The sequence below is a fragment of the Hypomesus nipponensis genome, chromosome 19 (assembly GCF_054491055.1).
Source record: "Hypomesus nipponensis isolate SF chromosome 19, ASM5449105v1, whole genome shotgun sequence".
Classification (NCBI taxonomy): domain Eukaryota; kingdom Metazoa; phylum Chordata; class Actinopteri; order Osmeriformes; family Osmeridae; genus Hypomesus; species Hypomesus nipponensis.
Genome location: NC_140379.1, coordinates 18,623,987 through 18,650,575, shown reverse-complemented (window position 1 = coordinate 18,650,575; position 26,589 = coordinate 18,623,987). Strand labels below are relative to the sequence as shown.

Sequence of the window (26,589 nt, the reverse complement as noted above, 5' to 3'; positions counted from 1 at the left end):
GAGGCTGACTGACCGTAGGAAAGATTGCATGGGCGCACTCCCCGGCACACAGTGGAGTGGAGATTACGAATTACAGAAATCAAGGACGTGTTGCAATTTATAGAAGGATACCGAACTGCTTCACTGAAAGCGATCGTGACCGTGTGCGCTGTTTGACGGTACAGGCGCAGTATTTTATTGTATCATTGGATTCCTGTTTAACCTGCAATTTGATGTTCGGCGTCTGGACTTCGATCGATTCATTGGGATACGTGTGATCTACAGGCTACGGCATTATTTTCACCGCGGTGATTTGGACGGTTTCATCCCGATAGAACCTCGACCACTGTTGGAGTTGGGGTGAAATAGAGGTGGACAACCGTAGGATGGGAGAGAAATCAGAACCGATGCAGTGGTTCTTGACACGGCATCGTAACAACACAGGTGAGTAGTTAAGCGTTAGGCAAAGATCAATTAATCTGTAATGGTGTTAAAGTAGAGTGTGCCATTTGACAGCATGCATCTGTTCATGCCATGCACCCACAGTTGTCTGGAAGTGAAGCAAATTCTAAACTCTAATGTTCCTGTATCCTCCGCAAACATACTCACTGAACTTCTTTACCCTGTCCCCTTTGACCACTGGACCCTTTGACCAAGGGGAAGATATAAGAGGATAAGAGGGCATGTCGGGTGTAATCTACATTATGAACAGCAGGATTCCAAGACAGTGGAGTAACCTGTTACTCCCATAAATTGAGTTCTGCTCAATGCTTTAGGTCACTTTTTTTTACCAAATCCGGTTAAGATGGAAGACAATTAGATTTTTATTTAGATATCCAGTTCAAATGGAAAACAAGATATTGTTATTGCCAAATCAGACCAAGTACAAGCTCCCAAATTGTTAGACCATAAATGATCCATAAAGCTTTGTGCGGAGAGTCATGTCAAGTGTCCCAGGTGTGTGTTCGAAAAAGGTATGACCCTACACTAGTCCTTCCAGGACAGGTCATAGGTCGTAGGTCAAAGAGGATCTCTGGTTACAGTACATGTTAGTGCTTACATTTACCCATGCATTCGCAGTTTGGGTAAGATATTATACATTACTACAATACATCTTCCTAGTGTGAAAGGGAGGGGCGAGAGTGCAAGGCCATAGATGAGAACAATGCCAAGGTTGTGTTTCTGAAGGCCCTAGCATGTCCAACAGAGGGAAATTACTGTTCAGTCAGTCCTGGTCACCGAGAGAGCCCCAGCACCTTCCTCTTTGTCTGTGTGTGTCCTTCCCCTAGCTGTGAGCATGTAGGCCTTCACATCCAGGATTCATTCATGAAGGCTTACATGCCACGTTTACAACCATACCTACATCATTTCTTTTCACTTACGGCTCTGTGTACAGGTCTGGCCAAGATATACAATTTTCTGCTTTAAGCAAGGCCACTGGAGAGCAATTTCTCCATATCAGCAGTGTAGGCTACACAGAGCGGACCTCTGGGATAACCCAACCAGTGTCCACGTTGTTCCCTTTTTCTGTCTGAACGTGCAGATGAAACATAAAATAAAACATGAAACGTGGAACTGAAAACAAATACAAAAATCAAGATTAATAATTTATTCAAAATAATTCCAGAATTTAATCTAAATGTTATTCAAACTGAAAGAAAAATTGGTCCACTTATTTTTAGTTTGAATACATGGTTTTATTTTTCACGTTTTAGACCAAAACTTACATTTTCAATTTCAAGCTTTAGTTTTTCAACTATATATTTTTTTTTTCTTCAAATTTAACAAAACATTTGGCCCTGATCCTTTGCTCCATACTAATTTAGCTCAGTTAAATCAGCGATTGTCTAATGTTCCCTTTTATGCTCGTGCCCTGTTCGTACCCGCAACCACAGTTCCAGGAAACTTTTCTTGATGTAAGCAAATAAATGGGGTGCTGGTTTACCCATTTTGGATTAGTTTAAATTTAGCAAAAATTATTATATTCTTCTTCTTCTTCTATGATAATAGTATAAGCCAGGTTTGAGAATAGAACAAAAAATATTGGGGGAGATAGTTTTGGATATGTTGAGTTAGGTTACAGTTTTTCTCAATTGATAAGACAATTGCAAGACCTAGGCGTAGCCAGGGTGTTGAGGGGGTCCGGTTTGGGGACCTCAGGATCGGGTCGCTGCTTTTTGTAGATGATGTGGTCCTGTTGGCTTCATCGGGCCGTGACCTTCAGCTCTCACTGGAGCGGTTCGCAACCGAATGTGAAGCGGCTGGGATGCGAATCAGCACCTCCAAATCTGAGGCCATGGTAATCGACCGGAAAAGGGTGGAGTGCCATCTCCGGGTCGGGGAGGAGATCCTGAACCAAGCGGAGGAGTTCAAGTATCTCGGGGTCTTGTTCACGAGTGAGGGAAGAATGGAGCGCGAGGTCGACAGGTGGATCGGTGCGGCGTCCACAGTGATGCGGGCTCTGCATCGGTCTGTCGTGGTGAAGAAGGAGCTGAGTCGAAAGGCAAAACTCTCTATTTACCAGTCGATCTACGTTCCTACCCTCACCTATGGTCACGAACTATGGGTAGTGACCGAAAGAACAAGATCGCGAATACAAGCGGCCGAAATGAGCTTTCTCCGCAGGGTGTCCGGGCTCTCCCTTAGAGATAGGGTGAGAAGCTTGGTCATCCGGGAGGGGCTCAGAGTAGAACCACTGCTCCTCCGCGTCGAGAGGAGCCAGCTGAAGTGGCTCGGGCATCTGATTAGGATGCCTCCTGGACGCCTCCCTGGTGAGGTGTTCCGGGCACGTCCCACTGGGAAGAGGCCCCGGGGAAGACCCAGGACACGCTGGAGGGACTATGTCTCTCGGCTGGCCTGGGAACGCCTCGGGGTCCCCCAGGAAGAGCTGGTGGAAGTGACCGGGGAGAGGGAAGTCTGGGCCTCCCTGCTTAGGTCGCTGCCCCCGCAACCCGATCCCCGGACAAGCGGTAGATGATGGATGGATGGATAAGACACATTTCTTGAATGTGTACTGTGTTTTTTCCAAACTCTAAACACACATCTTCATATTTACACTGTTTGGCCAAACCCTTGACTTTTGACCCAAAATCAAACACTATAATCAAAACCTTATTATCTGTCGTAGAAACCAAACTTTGCATTAAAAATACACACAAAGCCCTCAAATAAATTAAACCCTCTGAATACCCTTTACACACTGCTGGGAGGAATTGAAAGCACTATTATAAAAAGGTTTTTATGAACCATTGACTATAACGTGTCCATGAATTTTAGATATGTTCCACCTCATGAGTTTGACACGATGTAAATCATAAAACTCCTAACAAATACTGCACTTGTCCTTCTTACAGGCTGTTTATTTTCTATTTACATTATACAGCAATTGCATTTTGAACTCTTGTGTACTGTAGTGGTCACAGTGTACAAATAGTTGAACTCTTGGTCAACAACACAAATTCATAACTGTAAATTGTAATTTGTGGCCCAAAGGCCAAAAAAACAAGGAAATAAACAAAGTGTTTTCACCTGGGTAACAGGGCTTGACTACGCTACAGTACTGTTCATTCTGGGTCAGCATCCTGTCCTGGCAGAGAAAAATGCCCTTGAATACCTGAGCCATCCCTGACAAGATTCCACAGCAATGTCCCCACAAGCTTCTTCCATGACTTGAAGAAGGTTGTTCTGTCAAGGATTTCTGTCAGAGTGTGGCATGGATCTAATTTGAGATTGTTGTTCTTCTTCCTCTTCCTCTCCCTTGTCCACCTCCTATCATTCTGAAAATTTAGCCTCTTCCTCTGATATTTGCATCCATGATTTTTAAGTACAGATGAGCTTACCTTTGTATTAATTCCAAACCCCTGATTGATTGTTGAGTATTTTTGTTTGTTAATGCTTACACATGGATAATTGGTTGTTAAGGGTGTTTGAATTGTGCTGGTTTGAGTTAACTTATCGAAGGCAGTGTTTTTTAAATGACAATGGTGACAGGTGTTTATAGACTTTTGCAAAGAAGTGTGAATGAACCTGAGTCATGTGTCAAAAAGGGTAAATTGTGTTTAAAGACTGGGGTACATGGTCTTTCTGTTGGGAATTGGCAAAATGGTTTTGTTAGGATGAATTAAGGGCTTTATATTCTACTCCGACTCCGTTTCCGGATGGGTGGGCGGACAGATACGGATACGATAGACCAGTGGTTCTCAAACCTGTCCTCAAATAAATAGGTCGTTATCTAGCTCTGTAGAAGCCTGGTAACGAACATGCTTTTGAATCAAGTGTTGGAGCAAGGAAACTCTTTCGTTTATGGTTCTAGGCTGTGGGTGCTGAAAACAATTCACAGTCGGAAGAGTAGGTGGCGCAACGGTAATTGTCGTTAGCGGATCAATCACAGCCAAGGGGGTATCCATAACTATCCGAAATTAGGACGGATAGTTAGGAAATTCAGGAGGTGCACGTCGAGCTCTCCGGGGCTCTCCGAGAGCTCTCCGAGAGCGTTCCACCAGAGCCGCCGGCACACATGTGGCGAGCATGCATTTTCTTCACTACTTTTCAAAGTGGTAGGGCCTCGCCCCACCACTTTCGATTCAGCGGAGTATTTAGCGCATTTAATGTATCTACTATTAAAAACGAAAAAAAAACTGCAACTTTATTTCTTCTTGCAATTTAAAAATAGAAATTTAACACAGTGATCTAGCTACAGCCAACCCGGCCCCAGAGGCAGGGCATCGACCAAAAAACCTTACAAAAAAGAAATAAATGAAAGTATACTATAAGTATACTAAAATATGGATTGTACACTTTTTGTTCACTTTTTATATATTTTTAAGAAGTAGGCTATGCTTAGAAAATAGTTCACTTTTGATATATTTTTAAGAAGTATACTTAGAAAATAGTTCACTTTTGATATACTTTTAAGAACTATGCTTAGAAACAGAAAATGGTATACATTTCTTCTGGAGCAGGATGTTCATTTCCTATTATTATACAGCAAAAACAGTCAAAATCCTTTTAAGTACATTACAGGTTACATTTTTTTTGATCCATCTTGTATTTTCTAATAATTCATGATTTAGAAAAATCTATTATGCATTGCACATTTAATCTTTTTTTGGACTGAAGCTGTAACCTTAATTACTGCCAAAACATTTTAAAGCCCTATACTCTTATACTAATAATTATCAATTGGAGTATTTATGGAGAAAAAAAAACGCTACTTGAGAAAGAAGCAGGCAGAAGGGTTGCATTATGCATTTGAAGGTTATACTGTCAAACTGACTGAAGAACAAAATAACGTGAAAAATTTAAGATAGCGTGGCTTATTGGCTGGTCAATTCCCATGATGCAATGCGGTAAATAGTGTTAAAATGTGATGCTCAGTTTGCCATTTGTTCGAAATGCAAATGTAACTTCATGAATTTCCTAGAACTAGAAAGCGATCTTACATGACATTATTAGCTAGCGAGCTAGCCAGCCAGCCAGCTAGCTAGGTAGTTGGTATTATTTTCAGCTCACTGATGACCATTGGCGGCTGCTGGTCTTTCAAAGAGGGGAAGCTCATTTTCGGCCTACATCATAAAATGTTTTAATTTATTTGGCTAGTTCACTGGCTAGTTCACCCCGTACGACATTAGCATCGTTTGAATGAATGAACGAACGAACGATCTAACAAAACAATATCAAACTCAAAGGAGGAAATACATTTTTTAATTATTAAATATAATGTTTTGCATTATGCAAAGATTTTATATATATATATATATATATATATATATATATATATATATATATATATATATATATATATATATATATAAACCTACATAATAGTTGAATTGGCTGCGTTCACTTTGAGCGCGGCATTAAATACTATACAACTGTTTTACTGGAGTGAGCTTGGTGAAAACTTGAACAGTGCATTTGTGCATACGTTTTACAGACCGTGATTGGTCAACCCCGTCTTCCAGGTTCAGAGTTGGAGCCAATAGATGCGTTCGACATGGACTGCATGAAACGACCGGCGAGAGTAGCCGCTTGCAGTCGGGGAGGAGTTGAAAATGGCTCTGTGAAGTCGGACATTCCAGCTTCTCATGGTTTGCTGCGTTGATGTCAGTCATGGCCGATCAAGAGCTGTTTGCTTACTTTACTTTATTCATAATTAAACTTAGTCTTTCCGTTCGTGAAGAGGCTGACTAAAACCCTTTAACACATTTTTATTCAATTAAACTTTTTTGATCGTTGGCGAAACTGAAGGTGTCCAAATATTACAAAACACGAAAGTTGTCGTGTGTGAGTCTGGCCAATCATGAAATAGCTGTGTCGTCACTGGAACCTGTGCAGTTGCTCTTGAGAAAATGCACTCGGCTACACAGCCGGCAGTTCTCGTATCGATCTCACGGTACTTTGATGGCAACGTCACAGTGACGTATCCTCGGCGGCGCCTCAAGTCGGACAAAAAGTCTAACCAGAATTCACTGTTTCAAGTCAGCCGCCTGCAGTGCCGCAAGAAGTCGGGTCATGTCAAACGCACCTATTGATAGATGCCACCTACGTCACTTCCAAACAGACATATTAAGAGTAGACGCCTCATTGGCTGCTGGGCGTGAGAAATGCGGCCGCCATCTTGGACAGGGCAAATTCCTAGTAGCATAGCATCAGAATTAACAAGATGCCAGCTAGGGTTGGTAATGAATAATCGATGATCGATTAATTGTCATTAAGAATTCATTAGAATAAAAATCCAAGCCTAATGAATAATCGTTATCGTATTGCCGCCCATTATGAAAACAACATCTTCCAGTATTTTGCGCGAGCGCGACTTCCTACAGCAGACAAGCAAAGATGAAGCGGGCTAGGAGAAGTGCAGTGTGGGACCATTTCTCAAGGAAAGATCAAGTCTACTGCAGTTACTGTGACGCTGTATTTACTTACCATAGTTCAACGTCTCCGCTAATATATAATTTAATAAATATAAATTCCAGCGGAGGTCTACAGCAGCAAACCATTCAGGCTACACTAGCTAGGAGGACGTGTGATGACAAGCGAGCTAACGAAAGTAGGCTAGCCTGTAAGGTAGCTATAGCCTCCATCTTGCTAATAAGTTGCCACGACTGTCAGTTTAAAACTATGATTTAATATGGCTTTAAGACATGTTTTGTTATTATTCTTGTGTATTTGTGTCCAGTCTGATGACCAGTCAACTACGCTCATAGTTTTACATTAAGTAGCGTAGTTAAAGGTTAAAACTAAATTGTCAAATAATTAGGCTTCCGCCAGCGTCGAGAAGCCTGACATTTAAAAGGATGGATTTAACCGTGTATATTTCTTTTGAAAATTATTTTCCAATGTTATTCAAAGTCTATGCAGTAGCCAGGCAGTGATGCGTTGCAATCGCTATCTGTTAAAATCCGTCTGATGGCATAATGCGCTGTGGGGGGGGGGTGTGATTAATTGTTCAATTACGTAATTTATAATCGAACATGAAAACTCCTGTTAAGTCCCATCCCTAATGCCAGCACTATGCAACATATTCCTGCTCAAATCGGTGTACAATTGCAAACAGGGCTTGGGGGGATTACCTTTCACAGTAAGATTTAACATTACCATACAATTTGTTGTATTTTGGGAAAAGAATAACCATGTCCTATATCATAGCTACATGTATGACCTTTGCAGCAAAGCAAACCGCATAAAAATCAGTTCGGTACTCAATTCGGTATGATTAATTAAATGCGCTGACAGCTCATTGCCCCAGCCAAACAGATTACACTAAGTGGAGCGGTTGCCCGTTCCAAGATGGCAACCCCACGGTTCGTCAGCGCCAGTAGCTGTGGATGCGGCGTCTACTCTTTATTATGTCTATGGTTGGAGCAGTGGTGAGTCAAGTGAGTCCGGGTAAAACAATAGCCTACAGAGTTTAGAAAGTTTATTACGTGTTTATTTTCCTTTCCAAAGTAATGTAGAGGAAGCAAAAAGGAGAAAAGGGTGGTGCAGAAAAAAATCTGAGAAAAGAAACATTGAGCACTCAAAGCTAATGCTTCAATATGTAAAACAATATCACACGTTTAGACCACTTAGTGAGAGCGACAGTCAGCAGCCGGAGACGTCTCGGTCTTCGGGTACGGGTCTTTGGATCATTTTTCACGTGACCTATATAGGCTCAGAAGAGGAAAACAAAAGGATTTGTTTACCTCTTTCACTTTCGTGTGACAATGTTTAGTAAGACGTGAATGATACTCGTTCACAAGTGATAATTACAGGTTTTGTTATTTTGACTTTTGTACTTTACTTACAGTTAAGTGCAGTGTAATTGTTTGCTGCGATAATTAAATGCTAGTGTGAAATCACCATTTTGAATCATACAAACTGTCAATGCATTAATTTTATCCTAGGACTTTCTTTTAAAATAGTATCTTCTGGTTTACATGCTGACCAACATCAAATCTATTTGTATAACCTTTTTACACACAAGCATGTCACAGAGGGCTTCACATATGCCCATAGAACTGCCCCTCAACCAACCTAAACCCTCAAGGAAGACAAGGAAAATCTCCCAGGAAAACTTCCAACCGGAGAAAAAATGGAAGAAACCTTGGGAGGAGCAATTCAGAGAGGGATCCCCTCCTCCAGGGACGATTGGTAAGAGAGAGGAGCAGAACACAAGCTAAACATAGTCATACAATGTCAATCGGTTTTGAAACACCAAAATCCATTGTTCGGCTTTATAGACGTTGGATGGGACCGGGAAACTCGCTGTTGGCAGTCATGGAGACTGGGTTCCGGTAGACAACCTGGTCCAGCGTTGGTAGACCGACGACCAGGCAGGTCCTGACAGCTCAAACCCCCACACCACAGGGAATGTGTGGGGGGGACAGAGAGAGGAGAGCAGGGATTACAGAATGCCAGGAGCAGCTAACAGTTACAGTCGTAATAGAATGAGATCCCCACCGGTCAAGTGTGAACTAGTGCAGCAATTTAACAAAGCTAGGAGCGTATTTGATGCAGCTAGCCTGACATTGTCATACTCATAATTCTAGTCAGAATATGAGTCTGAAAACTCTCCGTTGGGCTGTGACTACGGGGTGTGTTTCAACCGAACTCGTAAAACAAATGCCTCTTCGCTCAATTGGATAGACCTACAACCAATCATTGCAACGTAATATGTTGTTTGTTGAGAACGAATTCAACCCAAGGGCTCTTTCGTGACGTTGTTGATCATCTGTCCATCATCGTATAAAGCCCGCCCTGGCAATTTCATTGGTCCGTCCCGATCCTGGTTTTATGTAGTTGTTCCCAATACGAGACCCTCCAGACCCAACTTCCCGACCAAATTTTTTTGTGGGCAGGGAGAAGCTGGGCTGGCAGCCAGGCTATGATGCAGCCACACACCAAGACAGTGACAGCCCCCCTCGTTTGGAACATGAAATCTGTTCCGGGGGAAACAACTCTAAAATAGGTTATATTTATACAAATAAGGATGAAAACAACCAGTCCCCCGTTGTCTCCAACTAGTAAACTATAACAATAACAATATACAGCAACGGAACTATAACAATATACAATAACAGTTTTTTTGTATTTGTAACATCCAAATGGGCGGTGTGAACATAAGGTAAAATTACAATTTAAAAGTTACATGTGATACACACATAGGCAAACGCACACCCCAAGTTTACATAGAAAGTACACACATACTTTAACAATCATAGAATTGACTAAACAAAAACTTTTTAATCTAGTTTTAAATGTCGAAACAGTATCAGCCTCCTTAATTGAGACAGGTAATTTGTTCCAGAGAAGAGGTGCTCTATATGACAACGCCCTACCTCCAGCAGTTTTTTTTCTTAATTTTGGGTATTACCAGATAGCCGGCATCTTAAGATCTTAGAGTCCATGCGGGGCAATAGGGTGCAAGGAGACCGGAGAGGTACAGTGGTGCCAATCCATGCAGAGATTTGTAAGTTAGTAGTAAAACTTTGAAATCAGCTCTGGCTTGGATAGGGAGCCAGTGTAAAGAGATAAGAGTAGGTGTTAAATGATCAAACTTTCTTGTTTTTGTCAAAAGTCTAGCAGCAGCAGTTTGTACCCGCTGTACATTTGTCAAGTAGGTAATTGGGAGGCCAGAGAATAACACATTGCAGTAGTCCAATCGGGACGTAACAAAAGCATGTATTGGTTTTTCAGCATCATCCTTTGAGAGGAATTTTCGTATTTTGGCAATATTACGTAGATGGGAAAATGCGGTTCTGGTGATTTGTTTAATATGGTACTCAAACGAAAGGTCTGGGTCCAATGTGACTCCTAAATGTTTTACCAGCTGGCTTTGAGATACTTTGACGCCGTCTAAGGTCAGATTGGATAAATTATTTCTGTATTTTTTAGGGCTGAAAATTTGAACCTCAGTTTTATCCGAATTAAGAAGAAGGAAATTTGCAGTCATCCAAGTTCTCAACCCGGAAACACATTTTTCCATAGTATGTGGAAATTCTCCAGGCTTTATGGACATGTATAGCTGAGGATCATCTGCATAACAGTGAAAATTTACCCCAGAGCTTCTTATTATGTTTCCTAAAGGCAACATATAGAGTGAAAATAACAGAGGGCCTAGAACTGAACCCTGTGGTACTCCGTATTTTACTGTGAAGCTCCTGGATGAGCAGCGATCATAGTGGACATATTGTGATCCATCAGATAGATAGGATCTAAACCACTGAAGTGAAGTACCAGAAATCCCAACATAGTTCTCCATATGTTCCGGGAGAATCTCATGATCCACAGTGTCAAATGCTGCACTAAGGTCTAGAAGAACCAGAACAGAGATAGAGCCCGCGTCAGAGGCTAATAATAGATCATTGATTACCTAAGTTAATGCAGTTTCAGTGCTGTGGTGAATCCAGACTGGAGAGGTTCATAAAGCTGATTTGAGGAGAGGTGCTCAGTGAGCTGTTGTGCCACAGCCTTTTCTAAAATTTTGGAGAGAAATGGCAAATTTGAAATTGGCCTGTAGTTGCTAAGACGACCTGGATCCAGGTTTGGTTTTTTAAGAAGGGGCTTAATAATGGCATGTTTGAAATCGTCAGGGACTTGTCCAGTTACAATAGATTCATTAATAATACTGAGCATGGGTGATCCAATAATAGGGAGAAGTTCCCTACAAAATTTGGCAGGAAGGGATCGAGAAGGCAGCTAATGGGTTTCGAGGAATCTACCAGCTTAATTAACGCTTCCATAGAAATAGGGTTAAAGTGAGTGAGAGCCTCAACATGCAGCATGCTGGGTATAGTCAAATCTAAGAAATCACTGGGAGAGAGATCTGAACTAACAGTGTACTTTTCTTAGTGAGTTTTGCAACAGTATCAAATAGGAACTTTGTGTTGTGTTTGTTCTTACTAATCTAATTTTAAAATCACCCATAATTAAGATATTATCAGTATATGTCACAAGATCAGCACTAAAATCTGCAAATTCCTCTAGGAAGAAGGAATACGGGCTGGGGGGCCGGTATAGAGTAACTAAACAAAATGAGGGGGGGGGGGGCAATAGTAGAAGAATTAGTCCTTTTTAAAGTAGTTGGTGGTTTCATGCAATTTATCTCAAATGATTTAAAGGTATTTACAGATTTTAGGCTGAGGTCGAAGCTAGTTTTATACATCATAGCAACACCGCCACCTTTTTTTGAGACACGAGGGATGTGTGAGTACGCAAAATCCGGAGGCAATGCTTCATTCAGGGAGGAATATTCTTCAGGTTTTAACCAGGTTTCGGCGAGTCCAATCAGGTCCACGCTGCATTCAGACATCAGATCATTAATCAAAACGGCCTTTGGGGATAGAGATCTGATGTTTAGAAGACCAACATTCCAGTATGGGTTTTTGGCAGCTTTAGACGTAGATAATCCTTCTGAAAAGGTGGCACTGTTATCAGAAAACTTAGTCGGAAGAGCAACGGGGGAGCAAGGCTGAATACATATTAAATTGGTATAATTCTTAATAATTGAGGGCCGGAATTTGGAAAAATGGCGGGGGACAGACACGGTCTCAATGGGAGAAACGACATCAGCAGCCACACTGGCTACACTACAAGCTGAGCTATAGGGCCCCCAACAGCTCACAACATGCCTATCAACATACCTATCAGACTCTCTAAGAGACTGTGGCCCGGCTTGTTCTAGTGAGTGTCAGGCCTGCTTTAAAATAGCTTCAATATTCCTAGACAAAAGAAAAGCACCTCTCCAGCTAGGATGGAGCCTGTCACTTTTCAACAAGCCAGGTTTGGCCCAGAAACAAGACCAATTATCTACAAATCCTAAACCCTGTTCTGAGCAAAAGCGAGCCAACCAGCGGTTGAGAGAGACAAAAGCCTGCTGTAGATCTCGTCAGTCCCCCTAACAGGTAGTGGGCCAGAGACTATTACTCGATGCCGACTCATCTTTTGAGCAAGGTCACATGCCCGAGCTATATTAACCTTCGTGACCTCTGACTACCTCAGCCTTACATCATTGGTGCCGACATGAATGACAATATTCTCATACCTATCATCAGTGCGTGCGCCATGTGCCTTAGCTTGGGCATTTGCCTTAGCCCTGGTGCTAGCCAGCACCCTAAGATTAGCTTCTATGTCGGTAGCTCTGGCCCCTGGTACACAGTAAACTGTCGCTGGTTGCTCTAATTTAATGTTACGAGTGATGGAGTCACCAATCACTAACGTCTGAGGCAGCAGCGGCCCGCTCATAGAGGGCGCTAGGGCGCCGCCCCACCACTGCTGCATCACATTCCGACCTGAAACTTAATTTAATAAGACTTAAAAATAAATAAAAACATGTCTAATGAGTAAATTCAATATTGTATAGCTAATAGAATATTGAATCTGCAAAAACATTTGGAAGAAAAAAAAATCTACGTTGTCTAAAGTTAGCTGATAGGCTATGTATTTCCGGCTTGGCGCAAGTTACTTGTGCCCAAGGAGCCCCATTGACTGTCATTATAATTTGTACATGCGTAGTTCGCTCCTCTCAATGCAAGAGATAGGACCTCAAACTGCTGATTTACTAGAGGACTTATCAAATACATTACGATAGGGCCCGTTATGTCTGTCACATCCAATCACATCACTCAACACATTTAAGAAGTTGTTTATTTACGTTGTCATGGTGTTCTCTCAGAACAGAACTTGTAGCTACCATAGCTCTAACGTTATAAAGCTAGCTAGGTAGCTAACGTCATGATGGAAACTTGCAATTCAGTCAAGTGGCTTAAAAATACGCCCTTTGAAAAAAGAAATGTTCAAGAAAAGCTCAAAGTGAAGGAGCTTGGACCCGATCGGCCTGACCAATTTTCACCCTACGTCACACGACTGTCAAGCGGGCTCAACTTCGCATGTCGGTTGCAAAAGACGAACTTCTCCCGGGTAGAAGTATAATACACTTGAAGTGTCGATCAGGTCATCATATATGTCTGTTCACTGGATTACAGGACTTGACATTAACTTTTTAAGGCACTTGTCATTTGGACAAGTATATTTACGTTTCATTTGTCTATGCACAAAAGTCACTTGACCCCGATACCTTTAAATAGCCTGACCAAGTGATCGGGCAAAACTAGCCTGGCTAACGGAGGTCGCTTTCTCAGGCAAATGACGAATGAAGCAGTCTCGGTTAAAGAAATCCGAGATGCTGGCTATCTTCAGCAGGCTTGTATCTACAACAAGCAGTCCTCCCTGACGTTTTTGGGGTAGAACGGAGTGAACGGGCAAAACTAGCCTGGCTAACGGAGGTCGCTTTCTCAGGCAAATGATGAATGAAAGAGGTTTGGTTAAAGAATCCGAGATGCTGGCTAGCAAGCTCGTATCTATAATAGGCAGTCCTCCCAGACGTTTCTGGTGTAGAATGTGGGCTAGGTGAGGGGAAACGGGCATATCACATCAAACTTAAACCAAACGCTGTGCCTTTCTCACTGAAAACCCCTAGGAGAATTCCCCTGCCACTGGTGGGGAAAGTCAAGGAAGAGTGCCAGCAAATGGAAGAGCTGGGCGTTATCAGCCGTGTGGAGGAGCCAACAGACTGGTGTGCCAGTATGGTGGTCGTACCAAAGAAAAACAGTCCTCGCCTGAGACTGTGTGTGGACTATACCGGCTTGAATGAGTTTGTGTGCCGGGAAAAGTATATTCTGCCATCTGTGGATCAGTCCCTCGGAATGCTTGCCGGAGCAAAAGTGTTCAGTAAATTGAATGCTAACATGGGGTTCTGGCAGATTCCCTTACCTAAAGAGTCAGTCATGTACACCACATTCATAACACCCTTCGGGCAGTTCCACTTTAATTGCCTTCCCTTCGGCATCAACTCTGCACCCGAACACTTTCAGTGCGTGATGGTGGAAGTCATAGAGGGGTTGGAGGGTGTGGTCTCCCACATTGATGACTTACTAGTGTGGGGGCGGAACCAAGACGAGCATGACACTCGACTCCATGCTGTGCTGCAAAGAGTGGAGAAAGCAGGCATCACCCTAAATGTGGAAAAGTGTGAACTCTCCAAGAGCGAGATGTCCTTTTTGGGCCACATCATCTCAGTCACGGGCATCCGGCCTGATCCGAAGAAGACGAAGGCTATCACGGAGATGACAGAGCCCACAAATGTGCTAGAGATGAGTATCTTTCTCGGCATGGTTAACAAGCTGGGAAAAAAATAACTGCTGGGTGTGGGACACGGACCAAGTAATGGCGCTGAAGGAGCTGAAGGAAGCACTTGTTTCTCCTCCAGTGCTCGCCATGTATGACTCAAACAGAGACACTAAAGTATCAGCCGATGCATCTTCGTATGGCATGGGAAGCGTTATTCTCCAGATGGTGGACGGTGAATGGCGTCCTGTGGCTTATGCATTGCGGTCACTCTCTCCAACTGAACAACGCTATGCACAAGTTGAAAAGGAGGCTCTGGGTCTCACATGGGTCTGTGAACGATTTCGAGATTTCCTCCGGGGAAAGCATTTCATCCTGGCGACCATAAACCTCTTCTGAGCCTACTGGGAGCCCAAGCACTCAATCTTCTGCCGCCAAGAATCCAGTGCTTCAGAATGAGGCTCATGCGCTACTCCATATACAATCATACATGTGCCAGTGAAGTCACTCTGGACAGCTGACACACTGTCACACTCGCCTGTCATGTCCCCAGATGAGAACAAACTGATGGAGAGCACAAAGATATATGTGGACTGTATATGGAAAATCTATACCTGCCAGTCCCTCATACATAGAAAATCTGAAAGAGCAGCTTAAAGCTGACAGTGTCTGCTCACGGGTCATGATGCTGTGTAGTGAAGGATGGCCAGCGCATGTCAAACAGGAATCAGTGCTGAAAAACTACTGGCTAGAGCGAGCCACGCTCACGGTGGAAGACGGGTTGCTCCTAAAAGACTCACGGCTGGTAATACCTGCAACACTGCGGAACGTTGTGCTATCCAGGCTGCCCACAGGACACCAAAGTTTTGTGAAATGTAAAGCACATGCATGCCAGTCTGTATGGTGGCCGGGACTTGGTCAGCAGATAAACTACATGGTACTCAAATGCAGAACGTGCATACAAGAGAGACTCAATCCCAATGAGCCGCTCATGCCCTCAGAGCACCCTGATCGACCTTGGCAAAGGTTGGGGGCAGACCTCTTTAAACTGTTAAGTAAGACGTACTTACTTGTCGTTGACTACTTCTCGAGATATATTGAGATTGCACTCTTATCTCACACCAGGTCCACTGACATCATCACTCATCTAAAGTCAATCTTCGCTCGCCGTGGCATCCTGGAGGTGATGATGTCAGATAACGGACCTTAGTTTTCTGGACAGGCCTTCGCCTTGTTTGCAGCTGCATAAGGATTCAGACATGTCACCAGCAGCCTTAGGTTCCCACAAAGTAACTGTGAAGCGGAACGGGCGGTCCAGATGATGAAAAACCTTCTAAAGAAGGCAGATGACCCCTATCTGGCTCTACTCGCATTTAGAGCCACTCCTCTTCAGAATGGATACAGCCCGGCTCAGCTTCTCATGGGCCGACGTTTACGCACCACGGTGCCAACTGTTCCCTTTCATCTGGACCCTACATTGCCTGACAGCCACACACTGGCTCAGAAGGAAAAGTAGAAGAGGATGTCAGATGCTGCACACTACAACAGGCGTCACCGTGCAAAAACGCACAGTGTCTTATCACCAGGAAAACCTGTATGGGTCACCGACGCTAAGACGTCTGGAACTGTGATTCAGAACCACTCTACTCCGAGATCTTATTTGGTGGATTTACCTCGGGGTGGTGAGACGTAACCGCCTGCATCTGATACCTCTACAGGAGCCTACACAAGAAAGGACACCACCACAGCAGCACATGTCAGAGCAGGCTCCCACGTCACCTGCCTCGACACCTCCAGTCTTACCTGCAGAGACTCCCAATCTCAGAACTAGGTCTGGGAGAGCCATCATTGAACCAGCTAGGCTTAACTTGTGAACTAAATGAAATGAAAGAAATCTCTGAAAAATATGTTGAGTTATTGTTGTGTTATGGTGTCATGGTTATGTGAAAGTTTAGTTGAAGCTAATAAGGATTTTAATGGTTTGATGGAAACAACAGTGTACTCTTTGTTATCTTAAAAGGAAGATGTGGTGTTGTTCAATGTTACTCAATAGTTGATTGACACGTAGGTTTAACCAATAGGGAGCCCTATGTTGGTACACTGGGGACTAATAGGATGAGGGAGTGAATGTGGGGTGCGGGGGTCAGTTACGGGTTGAGCAACTGAACAAACATGTCAACCTTAGACAAAGTCTGTCTCACGCGCATTATTAAGCGAACTTGACACGATTATGTCCCGCCCTGGATGCTCATTGTCTCTGGGGGTGAATGAAGGAGTGGGCTGGCCTTGACGCTGGCATCCACGTGATGATTGGAGGATCTGTCGAAAGACTGCATCTCCTTTTGATTGACAGTAATTTTGTATTGTAAAAAGTCATCGAAGCTATTCAAGCTCAATCCCATTGCGGATTTTGCAACTGCAGTTGAAAGACAAACTGCAGCCTACTTCTTGGTATTTGCTTGGCGAAATTGCTAACCAATTTTCATCATACATTTCATACAATTATACACCACGTTCCTTGTTTCAGTTGAACCTAATTTCCAAATTTCCTCCTTTGAGATTAATATTGTTTTGTTAGATTGTTCGTTCATTCATTCATTCAGTAGGTTAGGCTAGTGTTGTAGGGGTGAACTAGCCAGTGAACTAGCCAAATTTAAATGGAAAGTTTTTAGGATGTAGGCCGAAAATGAGCTTCCCCTTTTTGAAAGTACAGCAGCCGCCACTGGTGTGATTGAACCTGATTATTGCTAGCCTGACGTTGTCATACTCATAATTCTAGTCAGAATATGAGTCTGAGAACTCTCCGTTGGGCTTTGACTACGGGGCGTGTTTCAAACGAGCCTGGAAACAAATGCCTCTTCGCTTAATTGGATAGACCTACAACCAATCAGAGCAACGTAATATGTTGTTTGTTCAAAACGAATTCAACTTAAGCGCTCTTTCGTGACGTTGTTGATTACGTTACTGTTGATCATCTGTCCATCATCGTATAAAGCCCGCCCTTGCAATTTCATTGGTCCGTCTCGATTCTGGGTTTTCTGTAGTTGTCCCCAATACGAGACCCTCCAGACCCAACTTCCCAAACACATTTTTTTGTGGGCGGGAGAGGTTGGGCTTGCAGCCAGGCTAGATTATTGCATCTGGAGTACCAACATGTGTGACACTGCATCAGAGGTGGCACCACAGGTCCAAAAGTGGTGGGGCAAAATTTGGGACATATCCACGGCCTTTCTTTGGGACCAGTCTATATTTTAATGAACAAGTCAACTTCTATGTCCTATTTGTATTCTTTGTTAATTTACAATGGATAATTGTAAACATGCACATACATTTTAGTAACTTAGTAGACACTTACACACAAGGCATGTAAAATGTATAGTTACAGTACATGATTGTACAGTACATGCCAATTTTATGATTGGATTTGGTTTGGGTTACGTGTCATCGTTTGGGTCATTTAATCTATTTCCTGGGGCAAACAAATGTCATCAGTGAGCTGAGCTGACATTTAAATGTCATTTTAGGAGGTTATTTAACATTAATATGAGTTCCCCTAGCCTGCCTTTGGTCCCCCAGTGGCTAGAATTTTCAATAGTTGTAAACCATGCCCTGGATGTTCTTCGCCTTTGACAAAATGAAGGCTCAATTGCTCTGTTTGAAAATCTCCTCCTAGTGACGTAGATAAGAGCAAGGTTACCTCCCTTCTCTCTGCTTTGCCTGCCCAGATCATCCATGAGAAACTGAGCTACCACCGTGCAAGGGCGAGTGCGATATCGGTTTTTCCTGGAGAGAAATCATGGCGAGCAAACAAACAAAGCATAGCAGTTGCTCAGTGCTTGGATGTACAAATGCAAGCACAAATCTTTTTTTTGTTCCTTCATCCGAGCCTCTGCACAACCAGTATCTTAATTGTATTTTTGCTGGACATGCGCCGACACAACTTCCCAAAGTTTTGTATGTCTGCACCAAACATTTCAGCCACTACTGTTTCCTCAACTTGAGCCAACACAAAGCTGGCCTTGCTGAAATTAAATTCTGGATCATTACTAAATCTCCTTGGTCAACAAACCTTGGACAAGTAAGTTAACTTACGCTATATAATTTTGTTACTGTATATGGTTACCTAGCTTGCTACCCTTAGAATGTGGCTGTAACATTAGCTCTGCAGCTAACAGCTGAGTTACTGTTGCTAATGTCAAGATAAATGGCATCAAGTGTGTGTGTGTGTGAATACAAATGCTGTAACGCCAGTGTTGTACACTTTTTTGTTATTTGGATAACCGTTATGTTGTTGGTGTTATGGCGCGCGCGATATCCGCCTTTCCCCTCATAGAAATTATGAGTGTGCACCTCTGCAAACCAGGGTGATCAGATGAGAATGGGCAAATTCGAAGCATCTTACAGCAACGGGGCTACGAACCAGCTGAGTTACTGTCGCTAATGTAAAGGTAGATGAATGGGCGTCAGCAGCATTTTGAAAGTGGGGGACACACATTTTGCCAGGGGGTCTGGGGGTTTGTCCCCCAGAATTTTTTTAAAGATGTAGATGCAATTTCCCGCATTCTGGTGCATTTACCACAACTATTACTACCATAGTTGTTTTACATATACTGAGGGGCTGGACATTTAAATATTTTGAAAACGTCCCAATAAGCAATGGGACATCTTCAACTACCTGTCACCTTTCAGCACTCACCTCAGCAACAGAGCTGTCTCCACTGCCCCTGCATGCTGCCCCTGCCTCTGACCCACTCTCAATCTCAACCACCAAGGCCAGGGGTACTCAATTAGAAACTCAAAAGGTCCACTCACCAAATTTCCATTCAGTCAAGGGTCCGGAACAGACCATGGTTTATTTTTCTGGCCCTTACCTCTCCCATTGACTCCCATTCAAAATTGACTTAGGTTTAGGCACAGTGCCCGTGCCCATGGGCATCTTTCTCCAATTCATGGATACCATGTGACGTCACTGTGTTTAAGCGCCGCCATCTTTGTGTCTGAAAGTGTAGCTAAGCCCCGGTCACACCATAAACAGAAAGTACAGAAAGTAACCCACAGAATGTAAAAAATGCCTGCCATATGTTGCGCTGTTGGATGCAACAACAGTCGCCAAAATAACCCAGAGATACAATTTCAGGGTATCCTAAAAGATTTTGACCGGCGTAATAAATGGTTGGCTGCAATTAGAAGAGACAACTGGCAGCCAGCATCTAACTCAATATTGTGCAGTGAACACTTTGTATCAGGTAAGTTAAAAAAATAAAAACTTTTGTATCTGAAAATGTTTACACAAGCTGAGTTGTTTATGGTGAGCTAGTTATAACATTGTTAAACTAACGTTAGCTAGTCGCTAACGTTATTCAAATTGTGTAGTAAGCTAGCTAACGAAGCTGATGTCTCACATGACATGTACAACTAAACCTACCTGTACTTAGTACAGTATGTGAATAAGAGAATATCTGAGAGAAAAATGAAAGGGAAATTACCTTCCTTAGGTTGGTCAATATCTTAATAGTATGCACATATTTAATATTCTACCATTCTTTCCTATCTGCTTAGGGAATGCTTTAACTACACCTCGCTAGCCCACATTGGCACTCTTAAACAACACTAAAATAACACGGTTGATAATCGCGTTTGAATAACTTATATGTCCTGTGATGACATGCATGTGTTTTGTCTCCAGATGCCATATCTTGGTGTCGTTCACCCATCCTGCAACTGCATATTGATATGCATCTGTACTTTTGAAAGCCTTTAGGCAATCTCGAGTGTATGGGGATGGATTGTGTTCAAGATACATATACAGTATATACCAATAATTAATGTTTTTTCTAAATATTGTTGTCTTTCTGCTTCAATTAGATGTGCTATGTTCGTGACTCTGTTCGTTGGCTAACTATGAAAGCTAACTAACTAACCACTAGAATTAGACAATATTACTTTTAAAAAGTCTAAATTTGAAGAACCTATCAATAGAAAACAATACTATTATTATATTTCTATTATTATTATATTATTACTAGTGCTGTCAAACGCTTAAAATATTTTATCGCGATTAATCACATTAATGTCATAGTTATCTCGCGATTAATTGCACATTTTTATCTATTCTAAATGTCCCTTGATTTCCTTTGGTCCCATTCTTTTTTCAAATGCTCTTTAATGCTCTTATCAACATGGAAAAGTGGTTCGGATTGCTTGGTGCAGATTTTTTTTTAAATTGAAAACAACATTGCAATCGCCTGGCTTTGACGAGGGGGCGGAGACTTCGCATCAGCTGTATGCTTGGCCATCAAGTTGTATTTCAGACTTGACGTGCTGCGATGATAGCTCAGTTTACAACGACAAAACACACAGATCACTTTGGTCTTGTCAATGGAACCATTCGGCAACTTTTTAAAAGTAAACCATTCATCTTATTGGCATCCATTTCGGCGTCTCGCGCTCGCCATCCACTCAAAACGTAACGTTAACCTACTACCAGAGAATGTCTAATATCCATAAACGGGCTCTGCTACTACTCTTTAGCCGGCTCGCAAGCCAAACAAGTGTGTGTGGCGTGCCTGTTGTTTTGTTTCCGGTCTAGTGTAGTAGTTGTTATACAAACTACTGTAGCACAGGATGCAAGGTAGAACAGTATGTCTCATTTAGTATCTATTAACAGCACCGGCAAGGGCTGGCCTCTTACGTTGCCAAATTGCCTCAGGGCATTGCCTTAAAAGAAGAAGTATGCTCTGATACCCTCATAGGTCAGAATGACATGGAGTGGCTGAAGTGCGCAACAACATGTATTGTGAAATAGGGCCATCTGTGTATCAGGGTTCCAGGCCGATTGCCAATGAAATATTTGTATGACGTGCATGCCCTGTATAAATATCCCTTGTAGCCATGATAAAGTTTAGGTTGGTCTCAGAGCTGAGGCAAGCCTCGTGAATGTATTCTGTTCCGGGCACAATAGAGTAAGACCTTTGTTATAATCGACTACGACTTGCAGAAATCCTTCTTGTCCACATCAACTGACCTTGGACCATAGAAAGAGCATATTGAGTCCACAACACTAGCTAGATCCGGTGTGGTGTTGTAGTTTTTCTACCGTTGGTAGTTGTTGCAACAGCATGTGAAAAAAAACTACAAAGTTTGCTTGGCCAAAAAGAGCGTTTATCGCGCGATAAAAAAATTGACGCTGTTAATTTAAGTTTGCGTTAACGCTGTTAATAACGCTGACAGCACTAATTATAACTATATATTAATATATATGACTAACTAGCTACTATTGGATACAAATACAATGGGTTGAGTCAGACACAAAGATGGCGGCAGGCTTCACGGAAGTGACGTCTTTGGTATCCATGAATAGACACATATATTATTAGCCATTGGAGTTAATTCATTTTGACGGAACGCTGGAACACGAGTGTTGTACACGTCTTTGTTATTTGGATAACCGTTCTGCTGTTGGTGTTAAGGCTCACGATATCCGCCTTTCTCCTCATTGAAATGACTGAGTGCAAAACTTAAATGCATTAGTATTTTGTCACGCTACAACATAGACTTATATATTAGTAGACACAGCTACTTTTGTCTCCCAAGATGGCGTCCCCATTCATTTCTATGAAAAGTGCTCAGTGGCAGCGCAGTAAGCAAGCAAAAGTTGTAACAATATAACAGCCATAACAATATTGTGATCAGACAGACATGATAACCACATCTTCCTCATTTACCTCATCTTTGTCTTTTAAATATCGCCAGATATTATAACAAATTATATTAGGCTATAATTACGGTTGTCATGCCATGAGCATAATAACGATCATAAAAAATTGTTAAATCTGCTTTAAAATAACGGAAATAAATGCTACAAACAACCGTTGTGTGTGTGTGTGCAACCATTTGTAAAACTTACTACAATAAAGCAGACAATTGTAGATTATCAAGCACTTTCTCCTTGTTCTCATTCAGCTCAGGTAGGCTAAATCAGCGATTTGCTAATATTCCCTTTTGTGCTCGTCCCCTGTTCGTATTGGCGAGCACGTTTCCAGGCAACTTTGCTTGACTAAGCACATAATTGGGATGCTAGTTTACCCATTTGGGATTGGTTTCAAATTTAGGAAAAATCGTTTTAGAAAAAGTATTAAATGAAAAAGCTAGTAGTATGAGCCAGATTTGAGAATGCAATACTATCTACATCCACCGGGGCCTTTGCCTCGCGGCAGCCCCTATCAACCTACCTGCATTCTTACAGCGCAGTAGCAGCTAACTACTGGATACCACTGTAACTAACAGGTGAGAAAGTTGGTGATACTTGAATGGATCATTGAAATGATAAGATCATAAAGTTATCTTCACACTCAATTTAATGTGTAAGAATGTGTCCACATTGAGGATTTGTGTCACAGAGAGTTGAGTTAGGCTGCTGCTGTATTTTTTGCAAACGGGTAAGATTATCTCTGGCTAGCGAGCTAGCGCTAGCTAGTTATCTTACATCCATTCCCAGCTGTCACTAGTCATAGATAACACACTGTCGCTATTTTACACTCGAAATTGAACGGTTGAACTGTAAACGGTTAAGTAATCAACATCCGTTATACAGTTCTGTACCATGAACAGCCTCAACAATAAAAAGGACGAGCTAGTGATATTTTTCATCTTACCTCTTTAGTTTTTCCTAGAGACACTCTCAGACACTCTCAAATATGTTCTTAAGAATGACAAATAGGCCTAAGCTAACAAACAAAAAAGACACTCTCACATACACCACGTCATATCTTTGCTTTTCTCTCTCTTATGTATACATATGTATATGTATATATTATCGAAATGAATGGAATATTGCACTTAAAATGCTACAGTTTACCTAAATAAATTAGCGCCTAAAATGACAATTCATATTGTGTCTTTCTGTCACTTGCACTAAAAACATCCCCGTCTCATGTTAAGGTCCCGAACCCCCTCACATAATCATAACACATCGCACTCGCACATTATCTAAGCACCCATTCCAATAACATGGGATTATCAATAAGACATCATTAGTGTCCATAAAACTAGATGAGCCGTTAGAAAACTTCTGCTCTGAGTGATGCAGTGTGTGAGGTTCAAAATAGTCGTTTTTGACAATCATGTGCCACCCCAAATAAAAGACTGGCCAGAGCTGGCCCCCCCCGAAATGATATCCTGGCTACGCCCCTGTATGAGTGTGCACCTCTGCAAACCAGGGTGATCAGTTGAGAATGGCTAAATTTGAGGCATCTTACAGCAACGGGGTCTACGAGCCATTGCGATACATCCGTTGTAAACATTAGGCGCATTCGACTTTATGCAGCGCCGGCGGCGCCGACAGTCGGCTGCCTTGAATCTGAGAACCTCATTGGCTGCTTCAAGTCAGCCGGGCTGCAGGCGCCTGCAGACGACGCTGGCTCTGCATGAAGTCGAACGCACCGATTAGCGCATGTTGCCGCCCCTTTCATCCTCATTAGCATTTAAAGCTACAGACACAGAAACGGCGTGTTTTGAGGAAAGCTCATTGAGGGACTGCTCGTAATGGCTGTAACTATGCACCAAGGCTGAAATACGGGAAAGATACTTCAGATACAGTATTAGGGAACCACTAGGGATGGGCAAACGATGCCTTGTGAAGCTTTGGTTGTTTCTTCCGGATTGTGCCGGCCCAAACAGCCGAACTATCAGCGCATTGAAAATGAACAGCGTCATCTAGCAGCCGTTTAAACTGGCTGAATGAGGCATAGTGGTTGTCTCCGACGGTAGACTATCCTACGTTATTTAATATTTTAATTAAGGCTACATGTGTTCATTTTCATCTGATATTAGTGCTCACACATTAAAATGTTGTGATACATCTGTAGGCAGTTAGAATTATGTCATTTTCTCACAGTAAAAGTTAAAGATATCGTTTGAGGGTCCCAGCACTGGGGCGCGAATTCGGGATCCCAGATTAGCATTTACAATATGTTATCGCACAATGCTTTAACCAACTATACCACCGAATAAGCTGTTTCTTATTGATGTGGGTGAAGATTATATCAATTAAACTAGGTAACACAGATTTGTTCTTAACATTTGTGATATGTAGGTCTATTGTGAACTGGGGGGACTTTATTTTTACAAATTATTATTACTGTTGAATGTTGACGAATCATCAACATTTGTTTTCTGGGCACTATATTGACCTACCTAGTCCTATCATGTTACGTTTCATTTCAATAAAATAACACAACACAAGTGCACGGATTTATAATTATTACTATACGGATTTGGCTAAATAATAAAGACTGATGGAAGAAACTTGAGCGATGCCTGGTGCTGCTTCTCTGACAATGTGAGATTTGTCTTTAACAAGAAGCGGTGGCTTCGTTCCTTCTATGGCTCTGGTTCAGAAGAGAGGCAAAACTTCGAACCAGTTCGTGACGTTTGAAGCATTGAACGTCATCTATCATGTGGTTTCGTAATTTGATACAAGCTCCAAAACACTTTTTCGAAACTGTGCGTATTGGTTTTGCGACACAAGCATCGATGCGTCAGTGCCGTACGTCCCATCCCTAGGAACCACTAAGGCCTATATAAAAGCATCCAAAAACAGCATTTCATGTGACTTTTAAAATAATACCACCTACCTGGCTAGCTAGTTTGCTAGCTAGCAAATAATGTAATGTAAGCTAGCTTTCTAGTTAACATGTAGTAGCTAAAAATGCATACTACTCTACATGATATCTTGTTTCTTTCCAATACAATCTACCTTTTTGGTAACCATCTGCAACTGACAATTTTTTTAATCAATGCTCGATAGCGTTAGCAGCAATAAGTTGTTGAGAGGGGTGGTAGATGCTCTGCCTCTGGGGCCGGGTTGGCTGTAGCGTAGCTAGGAGATAATTCATTTTGGGTTTTTTTATAGCGCTTTTCTAATACTCAAAGTCGAGATCACTGTGACTGACAGGTGCATTCACTTGTTGCAGTAGGCATTTACATTTACATTTAGTCATTTAGCAGACGCTCTTATCCAGAGCGACTTACAGTAAGTACAGGGACATTCCCCCCGAGGCAAGTAGGGTGAAGTGCCTTGCCCAAGGACACAACGTCATTTGGCACGGCGGGGAATAGATCCGGTAACCTTCTGATTACCAGCCCGACTCCCTCACTGCTCAGCCATCTGACTCCCATACTTCATACATGCGTTTGAAGTATAGTCAACAGAGTAAATGGGCAAAAATTTCAGTTTTTGTCAATTGCAAGAAGAAATAAAGTTGCAAAAGTTTTTTTTTAGTTTTTACGCGCTCAATACTCCGCTGAGTCTTAAGTGCTGGGGCGAGGACACATTTTGAAGGATATGTTGTGTGTGGGTGTTGGGATGGGTAGTGTGTGTATGTGTATACGGGTGTTGGTGTGGGTGAGCCCGACACCTGGCAGAGTGAGGTGTGAGCAGGACTGGTGCCTGATAAGGAGGATACTGAGTGTGATAGGCCTGTTTGGCAGTGTACCATGACCCTGTCTCACTCCATCTTTGATCTTTCTTATTTTCTCTGCTTCAATCTCTTTCTTTCAGTCTTTCACCCTCTCCCTCTCTTGCCTGCTATACTATCTCTTTACCCATCTGGTTTAGCCTCCTACTTCCAGTCCTCCTATTTCCAGTATCTGTCTCCCTAGGTCAGTGTGACACACTCCCTCCATTCCTCTTCCTTCTTCTCCTTGCAACACACCCCTTTCCTTTGTCTCTCCTGCTCTCTCCTGTAGTTTCTTCTTATGCTGTCTCGTGTGTAACAAGGTACAATCTACTACAATACAGGATTTGTCTGTCCTCTCTTTTTCTCAGCATTGTGTCTTTGCTTCTTGGCTTCCATCTCTATCCCTTAATTATTTCTTCCTCCTTCCATCCTCACTCTACCCACATGCTCGTTCACTATACATATTTTATAGGAGGCATAAAACAATTTAACCTGGTATGCGCTTCTGCATCATCATGGCAGCACTGTGGAGGAAACCTACATT

At 42.4% G+C, this 26,589-nt stretch overlaps 1 protein-coding gene across 1 annotated transcript in view; it reads left to right on the top strand.

Annotated features, from left to right (window-relative positions):
• Positions 1–26,589, top strand: part of dagla (diacylglycerol lipase, alpha) — a 73,029-nt gene that overhangs the window by 336 nt on the left and 46,104 nt on the right. The window contains 1 exon segment of the mRNA XM_084682135.1: positions 265–423. The gene's annotated coding sequence lies outside the window, so the exon portion shown is untranslated.